Below are 7,450 nucleotides of genomic sequence, written 5' to 3'. Positions count from 1 at the left end.
AAGTGACACCCTCAACCACCATGCGAAAGCCAGACAGCTGGCTCAGTCCAGGGGCACTGTGTGTGGTGCGGGGGGACACCCAGGATCAGCTGAGGCTGGTGGAGGTGGCTGCCTGGGAAGGGGACTGTGGTCTCTGTGATCAGCTCCGTAGGAGTATTCACCCTTCAGACTCCGGGTGTGGGACGTGCTATAGTAGAACAAAGGACAGAGCTGGCGGTCCTCTGGGATCTTGCTGGGGATCCTCTGGTCAGTCCTGCCTGGCTTTCTGTGGCTGGGAGGAGACCCTGAGATGCGTAGGCCTCGCCCTCCCTGTGCTCCCAGACTCCCCGCTGCCAGGGTGAGGCAGCTGACCCACACCAGCTGCCAGGGCCTCTCAGGGTGTCTCAGGGATGTCCACTGGGAGTCCAGGTGGAGGTCCTGGTACCATGAAGGTCATCCTGCCCGTGGGTCTCACTTCCTTCCCTTTCTAAGCCAGGCCCAGTTGAGCCTGGGCACTGCCCAGATGGGCATGCAGGTCATGGGGTGAATGTTGGATGTCTGTCTGCTTGATGGGCCAAGAAGGCTTGGAAAGGCCCTGACTTCCTCCAGAAACTCAAGAGAGGGTCTCCTCTGGATTCATCAGGAGCCCTGGGGCCACCAGTGACCCAGGAGACACTTCTCCACTAAAGCTCAAGGATACTTTGTGTCGACTTGAAATTGTTTCTGAAAACTTCCTGCTAGAATTAGTTAATCAGTACTGTACTATCACTACCAGGCCGTCACAGATGGCGGCTTCCTGATCACCTTGGAGTCTCCAAGACGAGGGGCATCTGGCATACGTGCCTTTTGAATGATGGCACAGTCAGCGCCGTGTGGGGTCTTTCCTTCTCTCCTTCCCAGGAAAGTGACCTCCAGGGAAACACCATGTCCAGTATGACCGAAGCCAGACGATGCACGTGGTGAGCACGTGTTCAGTCCCACTCTGCACGGTTTAAAGCTACTGTGTGAGTGCACTGTGCCGGCCCCCAGCCTCCAAGGGCCCAGAGAAGACCCAGCCAGAGAAGGCAAGGCTTGCAGTAGTGGGTGATGGCCAGAACTGTGCTCTGGCCTCCCGGATGAAGGTGGCTCTCCACCCTCTGGGTCGCCTCTGCAGAGCTCAATGCAGGGTCTCAATGCAGCAGTGCACCTGAGACTTGGCACCTGGGGAGAGGGGTCCAGGTTTGGAAGACGGGGGTGGGAGTGGGGGGGTGGAGGGGCAGGTGCTGGCGTGTGAACTGCTCAGAGGCCCAAGTGTCAGCTGGAGCTGGGGATCAGCAGCCTACGGTGCCTGGGTGAGTTTCTGCAGCCCCCCACCCAGTGCCAACGTGGGGAAGGGCCTGAGAGTGGCACGAGCCGTGAGCAAACTGGAGAGGGTGCTGGCAAGCCTGAGCCCCTGTGACAGGAACAGCCTGGCTGGGACACAGCAGGACCAGGGCTGGGAGCAGGGGCTGGGCTGGAGAAGGCAGAGAGCAAGCAGGGTCAGAGGGGACATCGGGGCGGGGCGAGGGGCAGGGCTCTGCACCCTGGCGTGAGCTGGCTAGGGTGTGGGTGGCTCAGCCAGGAGAATGCTGGTCCCCCACACCGGGTCCACCTCCCACTCCAGGGGTCTGCGGAGGAACAAAGAGCCTCCTCAGGGAGCGCAGAGGGGTGCTGGACCCACCGGGGAGGCTCAGTCCAGGCAGGGGGACAAGGAGACCACGCTTGTGTGGGGTGCTGGTCATGCTGGTCCCGGACTCCAGGGTCAGCAGAGGGAGGCTGGACACCAGCAGGGAGCTGGGGACCCTGTCAGAGGCGTGTTGAGGAGCAGGAGTCGAGGACTGACCTGGGAACAGTGGGAGGAGGAGGGGACAAGACCAGGGGGTTGTCTGGAGACAGGTCTCCAGCAGACAGGCCCAGGTAGGGAGGAGGAGGACACAGAGGGCCAGGTCTCCTGGAACCCAGTGCACACCGAGTGCCGTCCAGGTCTGTGCCTGCTCCACCTGTCACACAGCAGGACCAGGAAATGGAAACCCCACAGCAACAACTAGCCAAGCACACGGCCTCGAAGCCCCACCCTTGGCCGACATCTGCCGTGCTGGGGGCACCTCCTGATCTCTTGGAGTCTTACTTGGGTTTTTTATTCATTGTATTTTAAGTTTGTAAAGAGCCCAAAGTCATTTTTAAAGACCTGTGCAGAACCTGAGTGGAAATAATAAACGAATTCACGACTCCCACGCGGTGCAATGGACAGCGCCGGCCAGTCCCGGATGACAGAGGAGCCTAATAACCAGGGATCATTAGTCACGTATTGAATTTCCTTGGCTTCAAACATAAACTAAGACAAACTGTTCTAATTTTGAAGACAGAGAAATGAGCAGCCAAATCTAATATCCTTTTATCCTAATATTTTTCAGAAATGGTGAGAGTGCCGGGCACTGTGTCTCACACCTGTAATCCCAGCCACGCGGGAGCCTGAGGTAGGAGGATCTCAAGTTAAGGACAGCCCCAGCAATTCAGTGAATCCCTGTCTCAGAATAAAATGTAAAAAGAGCTGGGGATGTGATTCAGTGGTAGAGCACCTCTGGTTCAATCCCCAGTACTAAAAGCAGAAATGGGGGTAAACTCAATCCTAAGCAGAATGTTGGCATCCCTCTCCCCAAATTCGCACCTCCAAATCCCAGAGTCCTAACCCCTGACGTCTTGCTTTACACCCTGAACTTTGCAGATGCGACTGAGCTGGGAGCGTTGGAGGAGGAGATTCCCCCAGAACACCTGGGTGGCCCAAGGTCATCACCAGGTTTCTTAGGGGAGAGGCAGGAGGTCAGCCTCAGAGGAGGCCGTGTGAGGAGGGAGACACTGGAAGATGGAGGAGGCAGCCACGAGCTAGGAATGCAGGTGGCAGAGAGATCCCAGGGAAGGCAGGGAGCAGATTTCCCCCTGGAGCCACGAGAAGGAAGGAATGCAGCTCTGGGAGCCCTGGAGTGTAGCCCTGAAGACCCACGTCCGTCCGACTTGGCCTCCAGAACCCTGGGATGGCAAGGGAGTGCTGCTTTAGCCCCCGTCTGTGTAGTTTGCTCTGAAGAAGGGAAATGTATTTTCTTGTGGTTGTTAATTGCTTTAAAATGAAAGCGTGGGCGGGTGCGAGCCCATATGTCAGTGTGAAATGTGACCATGAAAAGCCAGAGGTCTCTGAACTGATCCTGGCACTTCCTGTAGGAAGGATTGTGCAAATAACATCCCCCAAGACAGCACCCCCCCCCCCGGCCCCCCGCCGGGGAAAGCAGTGGGGGGAGGATAAGGCAAGCATTAACCATTCCCAGGAATGGTCCTGAGGCGACTGTGAGCAGGGCCATGGAATTTCACCCTGTCCCTTGCTGCTGAGTCTGGGTGACAGCAGGTCCCAGAGGAAGAGATACGCAGTGAGCTCCAGCTGCATTCTGAGCTTTCAACCCTTCCCAGTAAGTTTCAGATTTTTTACAACTTTGTTCCTGACTGCCCAAACCGACATTCTGCCTCAGTTTCCAATGATTAATTCACCCTCATTGTTACCAGAAAAAAACAGGCTTCTATAACCGGGGGCCGTTTTCCACCCCGAAAATGAGCCCCCTGACGCCTGACTGATTGACTCTGCTGCTGGATGAAGGAAGCTTGCTGACCCTTGGTTATTTTTGCTCACCCTGTAGACCAGGTGTCCTCTCTGGCCCCAGCAACCCGTGCACCATGCACACTGCTGCCCCAGGAGAAGATGGCACGCCACAAAAGCCAGTCGCAGCCTTAGTGAAGAGAGGACGGCTTCAACTGAGCCCCCAGGTCCAGCTCACTCACAGTGCTGTGACGTCGAGGGACCCCAGGCCCCGAGGAGCCGCAGCGGAGGACCTCGTGGCCTAGATCTTTCTGTGGCTGGGCTTCCTGCTCCTGGGAGCTTCCCCTGCTCAGGGCAGACAGTCGTGAGCTCCTGGAGCTGGATGCTTCCTCCCGAGTGCCGCTCAGCCCTGGCCATGTTCTCAGGGGAGTCGGAGGGGGACATCCTGGGCGGGGGGCGGGTGGGTGCTATGGCAGGCTGAGCAGCTCTGATCTGAAATGCTTGGGAGCAGAAGTGTCTCCTAGTTCCAGTTTTGTCTTGGGTTGGGACTCGAGTCTAAGCACAAACCTCATTGTTTCACGTCCACATTTGCAGGGATCTGGGCTAGCAGGACAACAGCCCTCTTGGTGGAAACCACCACTTTGCTCATCAGATGACCCTGCCCTGCCTTCCAAACCCCACTGACCCAGGTCGTTAAGATAGCCAGCCCAGCCACGGTGCCAGATGAGGTCGCCTTGACCGACTGGTTTGTCATTCTAGAAAGTTCAACATCCCAGTTGGCTGAGGCCCACCTGGTTCTCTCTCAGTGTGTAAGCCCCCTCCTCCTGCCGAGGAAGCACTTTGTCCACGGTCCCTGACAGTTGTGCTTTGTGCACTTGGCCCTGTCCTCTCTCTGCGGTCTCACTGTACCCTCTGCCTTTGGTGGCTATTTCTCACACACACTGAGTTTTCCTGAATTTATATGCATAGCCCAAAGGAAACTTTGTACAATACATGTTATAACTTTGTGCATAAAGTTTTGTGACATGAAATCATCCACTTGTAGTGTCATGCCGATGCCCCCAAAACTTCAGATTTTCAAGCATTTGGGATTTCAGGTGTGTTGGACTAAGGATGCTCACCTGTATCCCGTTGGCCATAGGACATTCATGCTATTTTTGGAAAGCAATAATTTTCCCTATTAAAAATTAGAGATATTTATTATAGTTTATGTTTAGCTTTCTTCTCAAAGAAGTTCAATGTGCCACTCTCATAATTACTAGTTATGAGGCTGATTTTTCATTTGAGATTTAGGGGAGCAGGAAACACTCTGTGGAGGTGGGAACAAGAGTGGGGTTGGGAGGGTGTGGATGCCTGGCCTGGGGGTGAGGGAGCAGTTCAGGGCAGCCACAGGGGACCTTTGCAGATTCTGCAGGGCACTCACAACCACAGTGTCCCCAAGTCCCTCTGAAGACTCATCCCAAGGGATCCTTCATCCCCTCACTCCTGGGTGGATTCCAGGAGCTGAGGCAACTGTGATGGTCAGGCAGCCTGAGCCTTAGCCCTGGGAGATTACCAAGAAGTCATCAGGCCCCAGGTTCAAGAAAAATGTCTCCTGAGGCAGGTCTCAGGAAGGGACCCTCCTCCTGAGCAGATCCTGCAGGGATCATGGTGGTGGACTTGTCGATCTGTTTCTATGAAGCCTGAGGGCACGTTCTCAAGACTGGGGAGGCTCTGCCAGGGTGCAGCAGTGGCCATTGTCTGAAGTAAGTTGCAAAATAACAAGGAAACCAGCTCAAGTTCAGCTGCTCTTCCACACAATGCCCGGGATAAAAACACGATGCCTGGGAAAGGAACTTGTTTGATCTAAGTTGAAAACAATTGTTGTGGTCACTGTTTTCACAATGTCTCTGAAGCTTCAAATGAGCACATGTACCACTGCCCGCCCTTCTGTGCTCATATTGTGCACAGAGGTTAACTTGGAGAACTCCCAGTTACGTGGAGGACACTGGTGCAGCTTGGGCTCCAGCTCTGGGCCACGGTGACCCTTCAACAGAGATTTGCAATGAGCCGTGGGACGAGGAAGAAGAAAGACCAAGGACCAGGAAGGACTCTGCCTCCCTCCAGCGGTGGCCCAATCTTTGTTTAACGTTTATAACGGTGACACAACGCCACCTTCAAGATTATTTTTGTTTGGTAAATACTCATTTCAGCTCATATACCACCTGTTGGCTGAATCTAAACAGGAGCTTGAAGATGAAATGTATTTTCCTGTCTCTAATCGTTTAAAGTGACTCAAGAAAATAAAATTTACCAAGAGGGTATGGTTCAGTAGTTGTCTAAACTATAGCTTTTGTAGATGATTGAGGTTTCTTAACAGCCACTGATTGGTTACTGGGCAATTGTTTCTATAAATAAAGGTTTGGATCCATTTCAGGAGGGCCAGTGAGGGCTGCTAGAGTCTGGGCATGAAGGTCAAGGTGGTCTTCCTGCTAAAGCCAAGCCCAAATCAAAAAGGCAAAGTCAACCCCCAAAGGATTGCACCCCAATATCATTATCTCCACAGGACTGAGCTGCTGTGGGATAGTCAATTTAGCCAACTTGAGTGCAGGCACTGGGCTCCTGATGTGGGGACCATGCTTGGTTTTACAGAAGAGCTACAAACCTTTTTGATTAGTAGATGTGGACTGCAGCCAGGAAAATGTCAGCAGCACGATGTCTCTGAACATAAAATAGCAAAGGAGAACTGGGGAACATGAGCTGGGGGGCTCAGGGACACGGGCCGGGGAGCAGTGGCTGCAAGGAGTACAGGCCATACCCGACTTGACTGCACCCTCGAGTGGCTAGGACAGTGCTGCCGGGAGGCCCTGTCTGCTGTGGTATCATCAGGTCCCAGCAACGTCCCTCCCTCCCTCCCTCTGCCACCCCTGTGGCTCCCACACCCCTGCTGAAGCTCAGACTCTTATCCTCTTTGCTGTGACTCCTGCTGCCACCAAAGATGGAAACCGACTTCTGTCAACGTCTTCACCTGTGAACCCCCCTCTCCTAGCAGACGGGAACCCTGCTCCCTGGCTCTTCCTGCTCGTTCCTGGGCATCTCTGAGCTCTCCATGGTTCAGGAAGAGCAGCGGGGCAGAGCTGGTCTGGGGAGGACGGGGCTGTCTGGGGAGGCCAGCTGAGGCACTTCAGAGAAGATCTGCAAGTCCCCTGGCTGCCCGTCAGGTGTGATCTGAATGCAGGCCACCACCAAATTCTCCTGACAGTTAATCACAGTGATGAGTAAAGCAGGTGTCCAGGGTCCACTATAAGCAGTCATGGATGAAGCAATTCTGACCTCACCTAGAGCCTAATGAATACGACGGACAGCTGGGGACAGTGCTTATTGGCATACTCTGTAGAAAGATTCTGGCCCTGTCCATCACCCGTGCTCTTAATCGCATTAAGGCCCGGGGGACAGAACCAAATCGAGTATGTCTCTTTAAAGAAAAACGAACTCAGTCCCTGAGACACATGCCTGGCTGGGAGAATGCGGTGACCTTGACATTGTTCTTCCCCATCCCTCCTCCCAGCCTTCCAGAATCTTCCAAGGAACAAGGAAATGATGTTCTAGAAAAAGAGATAGAGGGGAAGAAAATAATCCACGTGGCTCTGGGGGAAATGAAGGAGGCTGTAAAAATTACTCAGGCCTTGTTTCAGATGTCGTGGGCACAGGAAGGTGCCTGGAGCAATTCATGACTTCAATATAGAAAGCAGTTAAACTCAGTCTTATTTTTATGCCTAGGAAAACAGCTTTATTACCAATAACCAATCAGCAACTCAAACACGCTGAGCTGTGGATGAATAGTCCCTTCCCGGCCCTTTGCTAAGTGCCAGGCAGATCAGAAGCAGGCAG

At 54.0% G+C, this 7,450-nt stretch overlaps 1 long non-coding RNA gene across 2 annotated transcripts; it reads left to right on the top strand.

Annotated features, from left to right (window-relative positions):
• Window positions 1-1,237: 1,237 nt before the first annotated feature.
• On the top strand, window positions 1,238-4,785 carry LOC144365681 (uncharacterized). Of its 2 annotated transcripts, XR_013424433.1 has the most exons (3): window positions 1,238-3,455; window positions 3,681-4,009; window positions 4,175-4,785. It is a non-coding gene; the product is annotated as an uncharacterized LOC144365681 (long non-coding RNA). The 2 variants fall into 2 exon arrangements; XR_013424432.1 differs by having other exon boundaries at window positions 1,238-4,009.
• Window positions 4,786-7,450: the final 2,665 nt, after the last annotated feature.

Source organism: Ictidomys tridecemlineatus, chromosome 7 (genome assembly GCF_052094955.1).
Source record: "Ictidomys tridecemlineatus isolate mIctTri1 chromosome 7, mIctTri1.hap1, whole genome shotgun sequence".
Classification (NCBI taxonomy): domain Eukaryota; kingdom Metazoa; phylum Chordata; class Mammalia; order Rodentia; family Sciuridae; genus Ictidomys; species Ictidomys tridecemlineatus.
The sequence above is the reverse complement of the archived record's forward strand: the minus strand, read 5'-3'. Positions and strand labels throughout refer to the sequence as shown.